Below are 19,488 nucleotides of genomic sequence, written 5' to 3' on the forward strand. Positions count from 1 at the left end.
AAAAAAAAAGGATGTGTGTGTTTGTGTGTGTGTGTGTGTCAAAGAGAGTACATACAACAAAGGTAGAATTAGCATTAGCTTTAGCTCTTCATAATCATGTAAATTATCTGCCATCTTTTGGTCTATCTGCATGGTAGGTATCAAGGTCTATATTTTCAATGTTACGCACCCATTATTTTTACACTGGTCAGCCATTTTGTCTGCCATCTTGTATTTTATTGCTTAGCTTTTAACAACCTATAGGGAGACATGTATAAGACCGTTTAATCAGAGTTATTTTAGATTTTAAGTAAATTTCTATAGGTTTCTTGAAATTTTCACTGTACAAGAAAATCCAAGATGGCGGACATGATAGGTTCTTGCAAGGCAATTTTGTACCTCCCCCAAATGAGGCCCCCAAATAATAATAATAAAAATAATAATGATTACAATAGGGTTCCTCCTAATCATAGGACCCCTAATCATAGGAATACTAACAATTCCAATTGGCTTCCTCGTTCCAGAGGGCCTCTAATGTTATTATTATTATTAATAATAATAAAGATTGCTATAGAGTTTCTCCTATCAAAGGACACCTAAAAAGATTTTAAAAAATGCTTAAATTGGATATAGCACCCGAGCATTTGCAATTTTTAATATGTGATATGTTAAATATTTTGTTATTACAACGGAACACAATCATCTTCAAACGTTTTGGCTTACAGACAATATTACATAGTTTAGAGTCTCCACTAACATTTGTTTCCCTCAAACTTGTAATACAGTCCTAGCCAAGCATGGTTCAATATCACCATTTAAGATCACTTAAAAGAAATACATAATTTATCATTTATTACTTATAAAATCCTTTAAATCATCATGAATAATTTATAATGGGCTTAAAGTGCATTCTCTCAGCTTTAATTTGAGGGTATTCATATACAAATTGGAGGAAGGGTTTAGGAATTACAGCCCTTTAATATTTAGCCCCCTTTTTTAAGGGACCCAAATTAATTGGACAATTGACTCAAAAGCTGTTTCATGGAAAGGTGTGGTCTATTCCTTTGTTATTTCTTCATCAATTAATAAGGTAAATTGAATTGATTCCAGATTCCAGGAGTTGATTCCAGTTGTGGCATTCGCATTTGGAAGGTGTTGCTGTGAGCCCACAACATGTGGTCAAAGGAGCTCTCAATGCAAGTGATACAGGCCACCCTTGGCTGCAAATAAAATTCCATCAGAGAGATAGCAGGACCATTAGGAGTGGCCAAATCAAAACGTTGGTACATTCTGAGAAAAAAAAGAACGCACTGGTGAGCACTGCAACACAAAAAGGCCTGGGCGTCCACGAAAGACAATAGAGGTGGATGATTGTAGGATCCTTTCCATTAGGGCTGCACGATGTATCGTTTCAGCATCGACATTGTGATGTACACATCCGGAATAGTCACATCGCAGAACGTAAGATTTAGTAAGGTAAGCATATATCAGTCTACAATATTTTTTTTTTCAAATGGAAAACTAGCATTATATTTGTCTGATATAAGGTAATTTATTATTTTCGTTGCTGCTCGTTGTGCTCTGCTTGCGTGTGATTAAATGATAAGCGAGGAACAGGCAAACAATACATTGTCAATTATGTGTAAATATTTAGGCTACATACAGGATGATGTTGACCAAAAACAGGTAGTTTTGCAATTTTGGCAACACGACCAATGTGTTCAATCATTTAAGGTGGCACCACAACTCTTCGTATGACGAGTGCCAAGCATCTCAATGCCGTCCAAAGTAAAAATCAATTTCGGATGCATTTGCCAGTATTACACCATACGAGAAAGGTTCCAAACGGCAAAAAGAAATCACAGATTCAATAACATTTCACGTCGCCAAAGACATGGTACCAATTAACACGGTTACCAGAGGGTTTGACAAGCGGTACACGCAACTATTTTTCTCTAGTTGCCATCCCTGAGCTGTACGAAAAATGCAAGGCAAAAGTTGAAACAGAGCTGTCACAAGTGGAATATTATACAGCAATAACAGACGTGTGGGCCAGCCGGACAACGGAGCCCTACATAAGTCTGACCGAACAACTTATTAATGAAGACTTTCACCTAAAAAGTCACTGTTCGCAAACTGCATTTTTCCCAGAGGATCATTCAAGTGAGAACAACGCAACAGGGATGAGAGAAGCTTTAGCTTTAGGGACTAGATGAGAGTCTTCTAGATTGTACAACAACAGACAAATCCGCGAACATGGTGAAGTCTGCACCTGAACAAGAGGACCAGATAGCACTGCTTGGGCTGCAGACTGCATCTTGCATTTGGTATGTTATGTTCTATTTTACTACTGTTGCTATTGCTATACTATTACTGTTACATTTTAATACCTAGCAACCTGTTCTGAAATATAAAAAAAAATCAGAAGTTTCATACATTTTAATTGTAGAGGATGGGGTGGGGGAAGAATGAAAGATACAGACTGTCAGGTTGATAGCCAAAGCTCATTCTGAATACATGATGTATTTTTTCATATCGCAATATATATCGCAGAAAAACAAAATATCGCAATGTCAGTTATTTCCAATATCGTGCAACCCTACTTTCCATGGTAAGAAAAAAAAAACTTTAACAACACCCAGCCAAGTGAAGAACACCATCTAGGAGGTCAGCATATCATTATCCAAGTCTACCATGTTGAGAAGTCTTCATGAGAGCAAATACAGAGGTTTTGCCACAAAGCTGCAAACCATTCAAAAGCCTCAATAATAGAAAGACCAGATTAGACTTTGCCAAAAAACATATAAAAAAGACAGCCAAGTTCTGGAACAGCATTCCTTGGACAGATGAAACTAAGATCAACCTGTACCAGAACGATGGGAAGAAAAAAGTATGGACAAGGCTTGGAACAGCTCCTGATCCGAAGCATATCACATCATCTGAAAAAAATGGTGGAGGCAGTGGGATGGCATGGGCATGCATGGCTTCCATGGCACTGGGTCACTAGTGTTTATTTATGTGACAGAAGCAGCCGTATTGATTTCTGAAGTGTATAGGGATATATTGTCTGCTCAGATTCAGCCAAATTCAGCGAAGTTGGTTGGACGGCGCTTCACTTTACAGATGGACAATGACCCAAAACATACAGCAAAGCAACAAAGGAGTTTTTTAAGGTAAAGAATATTCTGCAATGGCCAAGTCAATCACCTGATCTCAACCTGATTGAATATGCATTTCACTTGCTGAAGACAAAACCTAAAGCAGAAAGACCATACAAACAAACAACAACAGAAGACAGCTGCAGTAAATGCCTGGGAAAGCATCACAAAGGAGGAAACCCAGCGTTAGGTGATGTACATGTGTTCCAGACTTCAAGCAGTCATTGCCTGCAAAGGATTCTCAACAAGGTAATAAAAATGAACATTTCATTTATGATTGTGTTAATTTGTCCAATTACATTTGAGCCCCTGAAATAAAGGGAAATGGTTGCATGAAAATTTGTATGAAAATGGTTGTAATTCCTAAACATTTCATACAATATTTTTTATCAACCCCTTGAATTAAAGCTGAAAGTCTGCACAATTTAATCTCGGAAGTTTCATTTCAAATACATTTTTGTGGCATACAGAGGCACGGGGGGTGCAGGTGGCGCCCTTAAAATAATATAATAAAAAATATAAAATAAATAATGGGTGGGTGAGTAAGTGTGCCAGTTGACGTTCATTCGATCCTTAAATGTTCTGACTGCTGTTATAATATGAAAAGATCAAAGCAATCAGGGGCACATGATAGAAAGACGAGGAAAGATGAGGAAGAAAGGAGAAAAAAGTATTGTGGTATGTTTTTATGGAAATTGTTAAAGCATCTGTCTCTGGTTTAAGCTATTTGAAATGTAGCGCACTAAGCTAGCTAACTAGCTAAGCTAGTAACCAGCTAAGTTATAACTACAAAAAATAGCAGTACATGAACTGGGGAGAACAAGTATTTGATACACTGCCGATTTTGCAGGTTTTCCCACTTACAAAGCATTTAGAAGTCTGACATTTTTATCATAGATACTCTTCAACTCTAAGTGACGGAATCTAAAATAAAAATCCAGAAAATCACATTGTATGATTTTTAAGTAATTAGTTAGCATTTTATTGCATGACGTAAGTATTTGATACATCAGAAAAGCAGAACTTAATATTTGGTACATAAACCTTTGTTTGCAATTGATCAAATAGATCATACGTTTCCTGTATGGCCCATTCCTCCATACAGACCTTCTCCAGATTCTTCAGGTTTCAGGGCTGTCGCTGGGCAATACGCACTTTCAGCTCCTTCAAAGGGTTTTCTATTGGGTTCAGGTCTGGAGACTGGCTAAGCCACTCCAGGACCTTGAGATGCTTCTTACGGAGCCACTCCATTGTTGCCCTGGCTGTGTGTTTCGGTTCGTTGTCATGCTGGAAGACCCAGCAACGACCCACTTCAGTGCTCTTACTGAGGGAAGGAGGTTGTTGGCCAAGATCTTGTGATACATGGCCCCATCCATCCTCCCCTCAATACAGTGCAGTCGTCCTGTCCCCTTTGCAGAAAAGCATCCCCAAAGAATGATGTTTCCACCTCCATGCTTCAGGGTTGGGATGGTGTTCTTGGGGTTGTACTCATCCTTCTTCATCCTCCAAACACGGCGAGTGGAGTTTAGACCAAAAAGCTCTATTTTTGTCTCATCAGACCACATGACCTTCTCCCATTCCTCCTCTGGATCATCCAGATGGTCATTGGCAAACTTCAGATGGGCCTGGACATGCGCTGGCTTGAGCATGGGGACCTTGCGTGCGCTGCAGAATTTTAATCTATGACTGCGTAGTGTGTTACTAATGGTTTTCTTTGAGACTGTGGTCCCAGCTCTCTTCAGGTCATTGACCAGGTCCTGCCGTGTAGTCCTGGGCTGATCCCTCACCTTCCTCATGATCATTGATGCCCCACAAGGTGAGATATTGCATGGAGCCCCAGACAGAGGGAGATTGACTGTCATCTTGAACTTCTTCCATTTTGTAATAATTGCGCCAAGGTTCTTGCCTATTGTCCTGTAGCCCATACCAGTCTTGTGCAGGTCTACAATTTTATCTCTGATGTCCTTACACAGCTCTCTGGTCTGGGCCATTGTGGAGAGGTTGGAGTCTGTTTGATTGAGTGTGTGGACAGGTGTCTTTTATACAGGTAACGAGTGGAGAACAGGAAGGATTCTTAAAGAAAAACGAACAGGTCTGTGAGAGACGGAATTCTTACTTGTTGGTAGGTGATCAAATACTTATCAAATACTTATACTCATACAATGTGATTTTCTGGATTTTTGTTTTAGATTCTGTCTCTCACAGTTGAAGTGTACCTATGATCAAAATTACCTCTACATGCTTTGTAAGTATGAAAATCTGCTAAATCAGCAGTGTATCAAATACTTGTTCTCCCCACTGTAGATTCATGTCCATTCTCCAGTTCATTACCGTCGCCCTTTTATACATCCACTTGCTGCCATGGCCTCACTGAGAAGTATTTTGTGTGAGAGAGTATCATCTGGTTTTGCTTCAAGCAGAGAGATTTTCTCAAAGCAGCCGACCTCCCACTACGCCTTTGTAGGACAGTCCCCTGCTGCGTATTACACTCACAAACATTCACTCCTTTTGTATTCCACTTCTATCTACTTTCCACTGGATTTCTCTTTCTCTCCTATTACAGAAGGCAATGTTTTCAGTGTGTATGTATAATATTATCATTACATTAGAACACATGCAATACCATTTGCAGACATTTTGTTACCATTGATGAATTTTTCATAGGGCAAATCAAATCTAATACTTCATAGATGTTTCTGCTTGATTACTACAGTACTACTTTACAGCTATTAGCTGAGGACAGCAATAAGAGAATCTAGAGGCAAATAAAGGTCACAATTGTCTGTATAGAGACTGGCAGCAGTTTCTGTACAGATCCTTAAACAAATCAAATGAAAAGACATAATAATGCTTGCTAACTACAAATACAATAACTTCTTTGCTTTGGATGGAAGTATTCAGGGTTGTGTCTGTAGCGCACTGTATGTGTGTGATTAGTTGGAAACATCCTACTTTCAATGCATGTTGATTGGGGATTAAATTAAGGTAACTTTTGTGCATACACATTGTTGATCTTCAGAGATGCATAGTTTTTTCTTTTAAATATATATATTTCTGCTTTTGAAACAACAGGATTTAATTAAGATTCAACATACTAAAGGCCCCAATAACATAATTGAGTTCTATGATAATTTAGATTTTGTATCCAATTTTCATTCACAAACAAAATTTTTTTTTTCAAAAACAAGGTGCTCAGAAAGGCATTTCTTGAAATTCTACAAAACCCATCTGATCATGAAACATGCACTTCTTCATCACTAGGCAATACAGTTAGGTCCGAAAATATTTGGACACAGACACAATTTTCATTATTTTGGCTCTGTATGCCACCACAATGGATTTGAAATGAAACGTCAGAGATGCAATTGAAATGCAGACTTTCAGCTTTAATTCAAGGGGTTGAACAATAATATTGTGTGAAACATTTAGTAATTGCAACCATTTTCAGACACAGTCCCCTTATTTCAGGGTCTTAAATATAATAGGACACATTACCACAATCATAAATAACATTTTCATTTTTAATACTTTGCAGGCAATGACGGTTTGAAGTCTGGAATGCATGGACATCAATGCTGGATGTTTTGCCTTTATTGTCTGGAATGTATGGACATCCTTTGGGATGCTTTGCCTTTATTGCAGCTGTCTTCAGTTGTTGTTTGTTTGTGGGCCTTTCTGCCGTAAGTATTGACTTCAGCATGTGAAATGCATGCTCGATATTCTGGCATTGCAGAATATACCACTTCTTTGCCTTAAAAAGCTCCTGGGTTGCTTTCACAGCATGTTTTGGGTTATTGTCAATCTGTAAAGTGAAGCGCCGTCCAATCAACTTTGCTGAATTTGACTGAATCTGAGCAGATAATATATCCCTATACACTTCAGGATTCATCCAGCTACTTTTGTCTACTGTCACATAATCAATCAACTCTAGTGACCCAGTGCCATTGGGAGCCATGCATGCCCATGCCATCACACTGCCTCTGCCGTTTTTTACAGATGATGTGGTATGCTTTGGATCATGAGCCGTTCCAAGCCTTCTCCATACTTTTTTCTTCTCATCATTCTGGTACAGGTTGGTCTTAGTTTCAGCTGTCCAAAAAATGCTGTTCCAGAACTGGGCTGGCTTTTTTAGATATATTTTGGCATTTGCTCTTGTGAAGTGCTTACCTTGGATAATGATATGCCTACCTCCAGGGGAGTGTTATTCACTTGGCTGGATGTGGTAAAGGGTTTTTGCCGGACCGCGTAAGAGGAGCCGGCCAAGAAGAGCGAATGTCTCTTCCTGAGTGAGTGACTGACTGATGCAGTGGTTAGAGAAGCGGACTTGTGAAATATTGGTCCCGAGTTCGTATCTCCTTACAGGCGAAGCGAAGTACCCATTATGAATTATTCCATATAAACGAAAACTTTGCTGGCTTAAACCGTTAGTATCTAAATTATAGTAAGCCTGAAATAAAACAGTTTACGGTTATATTGCGACTGTTTCTGGTGTATTTTTTAAGTACCCATCCGTGCATGCATTTTGGGTCAGGATAGACAAACACATTTGCTGGCTTAACATACAGTAGTTATGTTATAGTAAGCCTTAATTGAAACTGTATACAGTTATATTGCGATCTTCACTAATGAATCCCGGTTTTCACTGTACAGAGCAGATGGCAGACAGCGTATATGGCGTTGTGTGGGTGAGCGGTTTGCTGATGTCAACGTTGTGGATTGAGCGGCCCATGGTGGGCAGGCGTGTGTTATGGACACCGAAAACACAGGTGCATTTTATTGATGTCATTTTGAATGCAAAGAGATACCGTTACGAGATGCTGAGGCACCATCACCTCATGTTGCAGTATGATAATGCGCAGCCCCATGTTGCAAGGATCTGTACACAATTCCTGGAAGCTGAAAGCATCCCAGTTCTTGCATGGCTAGCATACTCACCGGACATGTCACCCATTGAGCATGTTTAGGATGCTCTGGATCGGCGTATACGACAGCGTGTTCCAGGTCCTGCCAATATCCAGAAACTTCACACAGCCATTGAAGAGAAGTAGACCAACTTTCCACAGACCACAATCTACAACCTGATCAACTCTATGCGAAGGAGATGTGTTGCACTACGTGAGTCAAATGGTGGTCACACCAGATACTGACAGGTTTTCAGGCCCCCCTGGACGCCCCCGATACAGAGAAAATGCATATTTTAGAGTGGCCTTTTATTGTGGCCTAAGGCACACCTGTGCAATAATCATGCTGTCTAATCAGCATCTTGATATGCCACACCTGTGAGGTGGATGGATTATCTCGGCAAAGGAGAATTGCTCACTAAAACAGATTTGTGAATAATATTTGAGAGAAATAGGCCTTTTGTGTACATAGAAAATGTCTTAGATATTTGAGTTCAGCTCATGATAAATGGGGGCAAAAACAAAAGTGTTGCGTTTATAATTTTGTTCAGTGTATATATGTGTGTGTGTTAATTTAAGAACTGTAAAGAAATCAAAAGATGTGTTGAGCAGGGGCTGGGGAAACAATTTATCATAATGCTTTACAGACTAGTCTAAAGACTATCAATAACATTACAGTTAACTATCTTCTAACAATAATACTAACTTTAAATCTCATCTTATATTGAATTTAATCCCTTTCCTTAAGTCTTACCGTAACAATTAATTTAAACCAAACCTCATGTTTAGCAAGTATTTACGAATATCCGTAGAGCATCTACAGAGAGTAATTTTGCCCAAATGAAGTGTGTTCATGTTCATTTTAAGAACAATTTACACAGTCAACTAACAGGATTCATTCTTGCACCATATTTGATAAAATGTCTTTTTGCTGCCAGACAGTTACTGGGCAGAGCAAGTCACAAACCATAAAAAGGAAGTCACTCTGGAATGAAGAGCACTAAAAAAATAAGTAACATTGTTCTGGTTTGGAGTATACAAAAAAGTAATGTTTTATATTTTGTTGTGCTTACACATTGTACTGTTTCTGTTTTGTTTTCCAATCGGGTATAACGTAAATAATGTTTTGTTGCGTTTACGACACATTGTCTTATTTCTGTTATAACAAGACTCTACAATTAGGATCATAATGTGGGTTTGACAACTTTTACCAGAGGTAAATATAAAAAAATATATTTTCTTCAAAACTAACATAAATAAGGAGATGAAATTATTCAAGAATTATACACTCCCCTAAAGGATTATTAGGAACACCATACTAATACTGTGTTTGACCCCCTTTCGCCTTCAGAACTGCCTTAATTCTACGTGGCATTGATTCAACAAGGTGCTGAAAGGATTCTTTAGAAATGTTGGCCCAAATTGATAGGATAGCGTCTTGCAGTTGATGGAGATTTGTGGGATGCACATCCAGGGCACGAAGCTCATGTTCCACCACATCCCAAAGATGCTCTATTGGGTTGAGATCTGGTGACTGTGGGGGCCATTTCAGCCGTTGCTCAGTTTCAAAGTTGCTCTTCTATCAGCTTGAATCCTCTGACCTCTAGCATCAACAAGGCATCTTCGCCCACAGGACTGCCGCATACTGGATGTTTTTCCCTTTTCACACCATTCTTTGTAAACACTAGAAATGGTTGTGCGTGAAAATCCCAGTAACTGAGCGGTCATTTTCAGCAGTAACTGAAATACTCAGACCGGCCCGTCTGGCACCAACAACCACGCCACGCTCGAAATTGCTTAAATCACCTTTCTTTCCCATTCTGACATTCAGTTTGGAGTTCAGGAGATTGTCTTGACCAGGACCACTCCCTTAAAAACATTGAAGCAACCTCCATGTGATTGGTTGATTAGATAATTGCATTAATGAGAAATTGAACTGGTGTTCCTAATAATCCTTTAGGTGAGTATACTTTCCCTGCTTCACTGAGATGGCACAAAGGTTTGGCCAGAGATGGCGCACACACATGCGCACACCAACCTTGCTGAGAACACACATCTGCCTCAGAGTAAGCGATGTGAAGCGGTTTAAAATTCGGGTGCAGAATAATAATAATAATAATATCTCAGGTGTTGAGTAGGGGGAGCAGTGGCACAGGGACTTCATCTATCTCATAATGGGGAAATGATGGACATGTCCATGATCATATTACCTTTCACAGGACCAGCTGGTAATATTTGGATAGAAGAAATAATCATGAAATATCTATGAGCAGATGAAAAAGTAATTATTTTCTTTTGAAAGCACAAAGCGGGCTCAACAATCACTGCCATAAGCAGACAGAAATCTATAAGGAGGATCTGATGGGGAACAATTTACAGAAGACATCACTCATCACTTTGATATTGGAAAACATATCACCAGATCCCCACTCTCCAGTAAGATCTACCTCCCTGACAAGAGTAATGTGGCATAATGTTTTATAGATTTGATGGGAGAGCCTGAACTCTAAGGAAATGTAATCAGAGAACATAAATGGCAAACTTTTAATATAAGCATTCAGAGTTTGTGTAGTGGGAAGAGGGGAAAAAAGGCCTTTATTTCCTCTGGTATTTGTGATATTGATTCACCAATCACTTTCATCCAGCCCCCTCCTTCCTCCATTCATTTATTGGACTCTGTTTGAGTTGAATTTATTTAATATCTGTACAACCAAACCCCACGCACCTGCATAGCCAGAGAGCAAAGTGTGAGGGAGAAAGACAGAGAGACAGTGACAGATAATAAGAGTGAGAGAGAAGCAAGGTAGAGAGGATGTGAAACTGAAAGCGAGGGAGAGCAAAATAAAAAGGGCAAATGGACATTAATATTCACACTGCCAAAGACTGATTCAAAAAATCCCATTTTATAGGCATTACAATTTGAAAGGCATCTGCTAAATGGGTCTTTCTGACTACTTCTATGTTAAAATGGGGCTAATGTCATCAAACAAAGGCCTGCTGTGATTGGAGAAACTTGTAAAAAGGATTTGAATTAATAAACAGCTTTGCCATCTAACCACAGATTTTGTGTTCCTGTCAATGCTTCTTACAGGCTAAATCTCCAATGTGTTCGATGTGTTTAACAAAATGATAAGAAACGAGTCAAACAGACCTCAATTATGGTAAATGTCAGAGGACAGAGTTGTGTTAATCCCAAGACAATTGATATGCATTTCCTACATCCATTATCATGTAAATAATTTGATTTTTAATTAAAATGTAAAATTGCTTTCTTCACAACTTCACACTTTTAATTGGTAGTGAATGCAATCAGATTTCCCAGATTTTCTATGGCAAGGGATTGGGACAAGGTTGTGTAAAACTGGAGTTAACTATTGACAACTTCACTATGAACTGTCTCAGCTCTTACACTGCAAAGATCCAAGCTTCACCCCATGGCATAATGTGTATACTGTCAAGATAGTGGCCACTAAAATATTTGGACACAAGTTGGAAGGCCCCAACTAAAAAATTCCTAAAACTCCCAAAAGGCTAGGTTCCTTTCAGGTGGCCGTTGGTCAATTTAGGGAAATGAATGATTTATGACAGATATGGTGTCCCATCCCCAGAAATAAAAATATATATACTACAATACCTGCTACAATAACATCTCCTATTTTATACAGTATTTTTCAACTCCATTTAACAGAGAATGTGCAATTCTGACAGCTTATGAAAGTGTGACTGAATAGAAATTAAGAGTGGCCAGGCACAGTGGAATGCTCTGTGTGAGATACCAATTTATTTCATACAAAAACACTCAACGCAGTGCAGACTTCCTTGTTAGTTTTCTTTTATGTTTTTTTTGTCATATATATTTAATTAATCACAGCATAGGTTATCGAATCGTTTTAGATATTACAGAAAAGCAATTTACCAAGAATCTCTGATTACTTAGAAAAAAAGCAGTGAAGAGCTGATCTGCACTGTGTATAAGCTGATTAGGGAGTAGATGGCAAAATATCTCTTGATGCTGTTTGAATGTGAATAGTAGCATGAAACTGGGACAAGGCACAACAACAGTGACCATGTTTACATGTTCACAGTATTCCAGATAAAACTGGCATCTAGGTTAAGGTCTTATTCAGGATAGACTATTTACACACTTTTGATATCTCGCTCACTTGTGTCCCTACATCTGTATTATTAAAGTGATAACTAATAACACCTAACTATACAGTTGAGCTCAAAAGTTTGTATACACTTGGAAAATTGGTAATATATGTACCATTTGTAAAGAAAACGTGAGTGAGCAGGCAAAACACGTCTTTAATTTCTCATGGGATCCACATTCATCTGTAGGTCATAACAGAATGGCACAATCATAAAACAAAACATGGCAACAAAGAAGAAAAATTAACTGACCCCTGTTCAAAAATCTGCATACCCTTAGTTCTTAATACTGTGTGTAACCCTTTGGAAAATAGTCCAGTTATAAAGGTAGCACAAACAGCATTATGATTGTTAAAATACTTCTACAGGTTCATTCAAGGAAACCCCTTGTTAACTACACTATTGGTATGCACCCTGTTTAGCTCCACCGCCTAGACGATCGTCTTGGTTATTTAGCTAAATGTGGGAAATACATTCAGAGAGTTGCAAACTAAATATTACTGCATAAATTCAGAAGTTGCATCAGTTGCTGTTTATTTCTTTTTGAATCTCGGTTAGCTGGTTTTGATTATAAATTGATTATTGATTATGAATTATAAATTATTTTATTTCTGCGAATAACCTTAGCATAGCCTAAGGAAAACCTTTGGTGTCTGTTAGCAGTAATGTTAGCTGTTATCACCTCGTGCTTGTTAATTGTCGTGCTTGCACTATGCTGTCTGCCATTTTAGCACAGAGATAATGCAAATGCAGTTTGTTAGGGAACAATGTATGTGAAAGGTTACGAAAAAAAAATATTTGTCAAGACTTAAATGTGTTAAACATCAAGTGTCATTACATAGATATCTTGCAAAAGGAAAAAAAGAAAAATTGTATGCCTTGTTTCTAATGCAGGCTGGGTTTTATGAGAAGACCAATTCTATCTTGGGAGGACTTCCTGTGTAATGTGTGAATAATTTAGATTGATCCCAGTGAAACTATCCTAAATGGAGATTGGGAACCACCATTGAACAACAGATAATTTTTTCAATGCGCCATACACTGGATCACATTAAAATAATTGTCTTTTATTTTTGGATGCACCCAACAGTCGATGTGTGCAAATATTTAATGTATGACTCTTGTTGTTAATTTTTAAAACATGAATATACCTTATATATTCCTATACAGTGGGGAGAACAAGTATTTGATACACTGCCGATTTTGCAGGTTTTCCTACTTATAAAGAATGTAGAGGTCTGTTTTATCATAGGTACACTTCAACTGTGAGAGACAGAATCTAAAACTAAAATCCAGAAAATCACATTGTATGATTTTTAAATAATTAATTAGCATTTTATTGCATGACATAAGTATTTGATCACCTACCAACCAGTAAGAATTCTGGCTCTCACAGACCTGTTAGTTTTTCTATAAGAAGCCCTCCTGTTCTCCACTCATTACCTGTATTAACAGACTCCAACCTCTCCACAATGGCCAAGACCAGAGAGCTGTGTAAGGACATCAGGGATAAAATTGTAGCCCTGTACAAGATTGGGATGGGCACAGGGCAATAGGCAAGCAGCTTGGTGAGAAGGCAACAACTGAAGTTCAAGTTGACGGTCAATCTCCCTCGGTCTGGGGCTCCATGCAAGATCTCACCTCGTGGGGCATCAGTGATCATGAGGATGGTGAGGGATCAGCCCAGGCAGGACCTGGTCAATGACCTGAAGAGTTGGGACCACAGTCTCAAAGAAAACCATTAGTAACACACTACACCGTCATGGATTGAAATCCTGCAGCGCACGCAAGGTCCCCATGCTCAAGCCAGCACATGTTCAGGCCCGCCTGAAGTTTGCCAATTACCATCTGGATGATCCAGAGGAGGAATGGGAGAAGGTCATGTGGTCTGATGAGACAAAAATAGAGCTTTTTGGTCGAAACTCCACTCGCCGTGTTTGGAGGAATAAGAAGGATGAGTACAACCCCAAGAACACCATCCCAACCGTGAAGCATGGAGGTGGAAACATCATTCTTTGGGGATGCTTTTCTGCAAAGGGGACAGGACGACTGCATCATACTGAGGGGAGGATGGATGGGGCCATGTATCACAAGATCTTGGCCAAAAACCTCCTTCCCCTTAGTAAGAGCATTGAAGATGGGTCGTGGCTGGGTCTTCCAGCATGACAACGACCTGAAACACACAGCCAGGGCAACTAAGGAGTGGCTCCGTAAGAAGCATCTCAAGGTCCTGGAGTGGCCTAGCCAGTCTCCAGACCTGAAGCCAATAGAAAATCTTTGGAGGGAGCTGAAAGTCCGTATTGCCCAGCGACAGCCCCGAAACCTGAAGGATCTGGAGAAGCTCTGTATGGAGGAGTGGGCCAAAATCCTTGCTGCAGTGTGTGCAAACCTGGTCAAGAACTACAGGAAACGTATGATCTCTGTAATTGCAAACAAAGGTTTCTGTATGAAATATTAAGTTCTGCTTTTCTGATGTATCAAATACTTATTTCATGCAATAAAATGCTAATTAATTTCTTAAAATTTATACAATGTGATTTTCTGGATTTTTGTTTTAGATTCCGTCACTCCCAGTTGAAGAGTACCTATGATAAAAATGACAGACTGATACATGCTTTGTAAGTGGGAAAACCTGCAAAGTCGGCATTGTATCAAATACTTGTTCCCCCACTGTATCTGGTAGAAGAGCCCTCCTCCATGCTTGTGTTATGCAATTAGACACAGAGAAAGACGTGGTGAGGATGGCAGCACTGGCATTTGGCCCTTGTCTTAGATTTACCGTCTTAAGTGCTGGCGACATCACACAGAGATGAAAATATGATCACAGCTAAATATGATTTAGTAATATGATACCAGGCCTCATAAGGTATAGTATAATCCATGGTTATTGTGTAAAAATGTTGGGAAGAACATTTACATCTGGCAAAACACAACATACAGTGGTGCCCTCACAAAGAAAAAACATAGCATCCTACTAATGCTATCCTATTAGATGGCTCATACAGCCGAGCCAAGGTTGCTATGATATCACACACAGATTTACGAGCTAATTTGTGAAATGGTTATTTATATGAACTATATTTGACAATATGCTATAATTCTACCAGTGAGTTTGTGAACAAGGCTGAAGACAGACATAGGCCAAGATGCTTTTGAAATTAAATCTTGTCGGCAAATAATTTTCAATTGAATGACTGCAGTTCACTTCTCAACACAATGCCACAAAGAATATCAAAGGAAACATTATCACTCCCAGAAGGGTTTCAAAGCTGCACAAGGTAGGATTTTTTGTCCTCTATAAACATGTTGTGTAATCTAATGAGGCCCTCTTGGAGTTATTTAGCAACACTGGCTGATCAGTGCCAGTGGAATGTCAATTCATAATATTTGGTGCATGCTGCTACTTTCCAGCCAATGCTGTTCCAGCAGTCCCATTCCAGCCATTCGCCTTCTGCAAGATGGGCCATCCAGTCATTTGACTTTGGCGAGGCAGGCCTTCCTCCTTGGCTTGTTTTGTTAATACGCATTTTAACTGGATAATATATGTGACAGAATTCAAGAACCGGGGCTCATGACGCCTGTCATTACTTTTCAGGAGAACCATTTGTATGTTCTTGGACATTTTGTCTTTTTTTGCAGAAATGCTTTCTTGAATATGTGAACTTTAATATGACTTAATAACAAACTAGTATGCAAAGTGTAAATACGAATAACATTTAAAACTCAGTGGAAAATACAGGATTTTTCCTACTAGACATGTTTGGCTGAGATAACTAATGGACTGAACATGCTGACATACTGATTTCTGATTGGTCTGACAAGTCAATGGCTTCTGTCATAAGACCCATACTTCTTTACTAGAATTGCAACGCAGGGATTTTCAAAAACGGTGATGCCGTTGCTACAGCTGTGAACCACTTTGCTGCAGTGAATTTAGCTGGCGTCATCAACAAATCTCAAGTTGTGAAATATTACTTCCTGGAGTGCAATGATAACATGACTCAGAAGATGAATCGGACGATGATGAGGAAATCCCAGACTTTTTAATACTGATCAAAACGTTGAGGCAAAATGTAGGCATTTAATTGCAGTGCCAGTGGTGGAAAGAAAATGCTGGCTCGTCTTGTATAAAACAACTGTCCACGCATTACATTTACAAGCACAACCATGGTAGTTATGATAACGACAATGAAATGTGCACAGATTCTTGGACTATTGAACACTTTGAATGTGAACGGTAGCGAAAATAAACAGCGCTGTAAACAAAGTCAACCGACTAAATGCAAACAACCAGAGGTGGGGGACTCGAGTCACATGACTTCACTCGAGTCTGACTCCAGTAACAGTTTTCAGGACTTGTGACTTGCTTGATTAAAGTATGAAAATGACTTGACTTGACTTTGACTTGAGAACAAGTTACTTGAGACTTGACTTGAAGTGGAAGACTCGACAATGACTTGAACTTATAATAAACAAACAGCAATAAAATAATTTTATATGTTGCGACATCAGCACCACTAATCAGCGTATGTGCCTTTAACACTGCACAATTCAAACCGCGCCAAACATGGCAGACAGTAACGTTAGTCGAGCTCCACAAATAGTATCGTTTGGATACAAGGACTTTAAACTGGACCGGGTGAATAAAAAAAATATTTGCCAGATGCAAAATATGCAACAACGTCAAATTTCATACGTTATTTTAAGAACCACAAGGAAAGGTAAGAAAGTAATCTCTTTATATTCAGGTTCACTAAGATCTATAACGATTAAGTTACTATGAATTAATCTTTTGTTTGTCATAATTTGGCCTTGGTTGCATGTTATATTTTTTTTTTTTTCTTGTTAGAAATGTGACCATTATCATTACTGAATACGTCTGGTAAATAGATGTAAGGGAATTTGACTATAACAGTGGCATAGCCTGAATTTTAATGTTGATGGGCATCTTAAAATGAGCGGGCATATTATTACACGTAGGCTATAATGTCTGTATTAAATGTGGGCAAGTGTTTGTGGACTGCGTGTGGAAACTAAAAGTCATTGTGCTTACACCATAACAGTTAACTTTACTGCATGAAAGGCTAACATGGAGGCGCCGATGTGATTACTAGCACCTAAACATTTCGAAGGGTTTTTTTTTTTTTTACTCATACAGACAAGAATAATTACAGCGTAATTACATATTAGGCAGTTTTTCAGTCACAATAATTCGTTTATAAGGTTGTTATTATTAGCCCTTATTACATGGATTGGTGAATTCCAGTGCAGAATGCCTGTTATTTCTTGATAACAGACCGTTTCCATGAATAACAGCGCGTTGCAATGGACGCAGCAGGATTCTAACCAGAGACGGAACAGACTATTTTCTTTAGAGGAAGCAATACAGTCGTTTTTAAATCAATAAATTCCTTTTGAAATCAATATTTTGTGTCAAATTTTAAATTTATTTGGTAGGTAGCCATGTAATAAGCGGGATAAGGTATAGCGTGGCGGTTGTTATAGCGAATACAACCCCTTCAGGCTGATTCAAGATCCCTCTGCTTCGTCCCCCCAAAAAATTGTACCGCAGATGAGAAACATTTTTGATTTTGAAATCGAGCTTTGCACCGAGCGCACGTCAGAAACAGAGGACAGTGTGTGTGTGTGTTCATCTCTTTAGTACTGTGACTTGACTTGACTTGAAACTTATAAGGACTCGACTTGACTTGCTTAGGGTGAACCCTTGACTTGACTTGACTTGCTTGATTTATCTGAACTGTGACTTGAGACTTGACTCGAGACTTGATGGTTAAGATATAAAATTCAGTGATCTACTTACTCATTTGTAAAGCAAGGCCAAAGTGTACGTTACAGATTGGCCACTTTGTGCCAAATTGGACACTTTGGACACATTATGATTGTTCTTTTTCATACCTACACAGAACATACAACAATGCAAAGGTGATTAAAAATAAGGTGACACACTTCCAGGAATGTTATACACGATGGAAAATTTGCTTCCCTACATAAAGGTACTAACAGGAGAGGCGACAAGAAGGCGGATCCAACGCCTCCTTACACATAAATAAACCTTTTAGAATAAGGGCCAAGTTAGCAGCCGACATCTATCTAACATCATATGTACAAACACCACAATCAACACACAAAGTGGAAACAATACTATTTAGACACCATTTACATTTACACTATTTAGATTTAGATTGTTCTAATGATTCCCACAGCCGTGTCTTTTTGTACTGTCTTTTCTCAGTGGTAAGCAAACAGTTGGCAGGAGTAGAAAGAAAAGGGTAGAAGGGAATAGGAGAAAGAAGTGGGAGACTTATCGACTTCTGGGAAAGCTCTGCAATGGCCAGCCAGGTGATGACACCACAATGAGGTGGGGGTGGGGTGGTCAAGAGCCAAAGGGAACCCCTGAATCACTGTTGGGCATTCAGGGAGAAATATGGGGATGAATAGGCCATAAGAAATAGCCACAACATGTCATAGCCAAATCACATAAAAATTTTGGTTACATATAAGGACATTATGAACTGAAATCTGCTATAATGACATATGGCCCAACAGGCAGTAAGACGCTCAGAAACAATATGACATAGCCTAACATAGCCTAACATGCTAATGCTAATATATTGTAAGTATTGGGTAATCTATCTTATTTTACTCACCAAGTTGCTTGACTCACAGTCCAAGCTTTCTTCCAAAATCTAGTCCAAATTGGTCTGCTATGTTGCTTTTCCACTTATGAGTAGCCATTTAAACTTTAAATGCTGAGTATAGTTTCATGAGCAGCAACATCTATGCGTCTTGCGCAATAGTCAAGTTTGGTTGAAGATTTGGTTGGGGTGGTGCGCACCGTTGGTCTGTCCTGTGTGTCCGTCTGACGGTGATTGTTTAACAATTGCTGTAAAGTGTGGCTCATGTGCTCTCAACTTGTTTCAAATCCATTGGTTGTCATTGGAGGAAGAAACTGGCCATCCAAAACAGGAGCAGGAGCATGAGTCTTTGCTGAAGTGGTGCGCAGCATATAGGCAACGTAGAAGGATGAAGTATGGTTACATGCTAGAGACTCTCTTCTTTTCAGAAATAGCAATTAATGCTGGGTAAAAACCTAGTAAGGGTTTTGAATATCATGAATAGTTTTTGCTCTGAGTGATCGAGTTGGATTTCGATCTACAACGCTGTGATGGACATTAATCGTTTTTGATTATAAAAACAGATTTTATCAATCAAAACAATGCTTGACTATACACTCACCTAAAGGATTATTAGGAACACTTGTTAAATTTCTCATTAAT

Source organism: Esox lucius, chromosome 8 (genome assembly GCF_011004845.1).
Source record: "Esox lucius isolate fEsoLuc1 chromosome 8, fEsoLuc1.pri, whole genome shotgun sequence".
NCBI lineage: Eukaryota > Metazoa > Chordata > Actinopteri > Esociformes > Esocidae > Esox > Esox lucius.